Raw genomic sequence first — 3,211 nt, 5'->3', positions numbered from 1 at the left:
GGAAGATGAAACGTACGCTTTTTTACCTTTTTTTAAACTTTTTACAACTTTTTAAAACTTTTATTTTTTTACTTTTTACACATTTTTTTTAACTTTACATGATCACTGTTATCCATTGTATAACAGTGATCATGTCCCCGATATAATCTCTCTGTTCCTGGCTACATATGGCAGCTAGGAGCAGAGGAATTTTAAATTTCCCGGGACTCGAGCCCCTCTGTGCACGCGCCCGATGTCAATCATCGGGCGCGCATGCGCAGAGGGGGACTTCGGGTTGTGGTGGAAGTCCAGTATTCCTATATTTTGGGCCTTGGCAGTAGACAGTTATCAATTTAACATTCTGTATACATACTTCTATCTTGCTACAAATATAGTTCATGACAGTTGTGCAATAAGTACTTCCTACATATGAAAGTATCTGTTTTTCATAACTCTGCTGACAAAGATGGAATTTAGCCCGTAACCAACATGTATAAATATATTTGACTGTCCAGCTGCATGCACTAATACGGAACTAGGAATCAGACATGGACAACCGCAGAAATTACCCAAGCAATTTTACTGGAAACGTATGCAAATAACATGGGAGGTTTGTGCAATTTATAGTTCATGATGTAACATCCAATCATATCGAAGGAACCCCACGTGGCTCCAAGACAAACCACTCATTTCATCCTGACCCTGATGGCCAATCACAGATGACCGGAGGATGGAAGAATTGCAAGATGCTTATCCAATAATTAAACAATACGTTGTATGCATGTAATCTTTGGACTGCCCAGATGGGCGGATTTGTTAAACTCTTAAAATAGGCTACACGCCGATCATTAAAGTTAGAATTGAGGAAGCTAGGCATGCTGAACCCCGTGTCAGTGTGAAAAACTTCTTATGCGCATTATCAATTCAGAATTAATATGGAGGGCTGTAAACATTCCAAATTGAGTAAGCCGTGATTCCGCAAAGGAAATCTACGACAGTGGGGGCTCGTCCGGGATGTGATCGACAGGTTCCATAGAATTCGGACAGAAGACACGGACATATGCGACCTTGGACTTGGTGGGCCCAAAATATCATCAGAACACGGTGAGATAAATTAATTATCTATACCTGTGTGGCTAAGTTCAGGCTCGCCCATGTGCCGTGCCAGGCCGAATGATTTGGACCCGATCGACAGGTACTTCTTTAAGTCTCGATCACATGATAAGAACCTGTCATAAGATATAAAGGAATGTTTACATGCCTGTTGTCTTGAGAGTACTAGTTAATTGGTGACATCAATAGCTGCCCCCGGGAGGGCCTGTACGGGGTGTTTCCACTCCTGAGGGAGGAGGGAGCCGTTCAGGTGGCCTGTCGCAGAGACTCAGCAGTCCTGAGGCCCGTTTGGAGGGCCCAGGGAGGGAGAGACTGCCAGAGAAAAGTCTGATATGGGATTTCCGCTCCTGCTAGGCCTGCTTGTAGGGTCCGGGAGAAGGGAGCTATCAGACAGTATCCCGAGGGGCAGTGAGACTAAGCCAGCCGTACTGGTGCTCTGTCTATTTGTGTGTGTCCACAAATATTTGTTTATCGTTTGAATGTCCACGAGTAGATCCCTCCGTCTGAGGGTAGATTGATAAACTGTATAGCGACAGAAATGCTAGAGACTCTAGGGCGGGGCATACTGTGTCCGGCGTCTGAGGAGACTTCTATAATCATAAATCTGGCAGCCATGATTGAAATTGAAAGGCAGCAAACAATGTACCAAGGTTAATTCTTACACCCTCCAGGAAAGTGTGAAAGGGGTGGAGAGTCAAGTTATCATTGATTAATCAAGCAATCTTTCTGTGTGTCCTATCTGTCTTTTATATAAAGTTAGTGTGCTTGTCTGTTGTGTAGAGCTAATCCTGCTGAGTTGTTGTATAGAAATAGTCTGTTGGTTTGTCTGTCATATAGAATTAGTATCAGAAACTGTAAGAAGGGAGTGTTAGCAATGAGAATGCATTGGCTGGGTTATAGCCAAGATAATGCACCGTACACAGCGGCGCGCTGTGGGTTTGGACTTTATAGGTTAGGTTGCATTATTGGATCCCTTCTAGTAAAAGACAGACTACTAAACTATATTGCTTTCGAATTGTTAAACGTTAATAATAGCATAGAAGCATAGGCTTGTGCCCGTAAGTGTGTTTGGAGAAAGGAAAAAAAAGAGCTGCTAACTACATTTAAAAAGAGGAAGTGGAACTCTCAATAGAAGCGGAACAATTATTGTGCTGTTACATTTGTTAGTTATTTAACTAATATTGGATGTTGAAACTACTAGTATATCTTGTTATGGAATCTAATCTTTGTGACAGAAGTTACAACATAATATATGTGATTTATGCATTAGACGTTAGAATTTCTCTAAGTGTCAGAAAAGAGGAAGTGAAGGTGGGCTGCAATGGCGTCTGTATTAATATACAAAGACACCAGCTTAGTGAATAGAGAGAATTGCAGTACATTACCAATCAGATGGAGATGTCCGGCATCTAAGACTGCATCTGCCCAGTTGCCGGAAGTCTGGGACAACAACTGTCTACTGTTGTAGAAGTAAAAATTAGCCACGTACTCCCGTTATCTCCCTTATAATCCTGTCGCTGGGCTGTCACATGAGTAAGAGACCTAAAAAGAGGAAGTTACTTGCCCTGTAGTCCCAGCACAAGTAACGTATATTCACAGACAATATAAAATAAATAAATAAACTACAGTAGAGAAGCCAAGGAATAGGAAACAAGCAGGTAACGATAAGGCCAGGTATCCACAGGATTGACCCGTAATTTGTAAAATGTAAATTGTGTGGTGCATAAGACTTTATCTTTATTGAGTTGTGATGTGTACCCAAGGACTGCCAAACATTGAATGAGGGAATAAGGAAGTAATTAGCCACACTCAGAGGGGTGGAGCTAGATGATGCAAGAACACGTCTCTTCTCCAGGAGGGGGTAAGAATCATAGATAGCCAGAAGGAAAAGTTTTGTTTTTTTCTCCTGTCCCAAACTCAGCTTTCCACGGTTCCTGACAAATTATGGGACACCTACAAGACAGGCATAGGGAAATTGAATGTATCGACCATGATAATATATACGAGACCCAGATACACACCCCTGGGTCAAGCAGTATCCCCCTAGGAAAAAAAAAGGGGGGTGAAGGGTCAGCCACACATGTTAGGTGCTGTGTGCTGATGCTTTGGAAAAAACTGC

General features: G+C 42.3%; 1 long non-coding RNA gene across 1 annotated transcript; it reads right to left on the bottom strand.

Annotated features, from left to right (window-relative positions):
- Positions 1 to 269: 269 nt before the first annotated feature.
- LOC136576356 (uncharacterized) lies at positions 270 to 2,798 on the bottom strand. Its single transcript, XR_010786346.1, has 3 exons — positions 2,478 to 2,798; positions 1,108 to 1,208; positions 270 to 309 (listed from the first exon to the last, which is right to left on the bottom strand). It is a non-coding gene; the product is annotated as an uncharacterized lncRNA (long non-coding RNA).
- Positions 2,799 to 3,211: the final 413 nt, after the last annotated feature.

This window comes from Eleutherodactylus coqui, chromosome 8, assembly GCF_035609145.1.
Source record: "Eleutherodactylus coqui strain aEleCoq1 chromosome 8, aEleCoq1.hap1, whole genome shotgun sequence".
In the NCBI taxonomy this organism is placed as follows: Eukaryota; Metazoa; Chordata; class Amphibia; order Anura; family Eleutherodactylidae; genus Eleutherodactylus; species Eleutherodactylus coqui.
The sequence above is the reverse complement of the archived record's forward strand: the minus strand, read 5'-3'. Positions and strand labels throughout refer to the sequence as shown.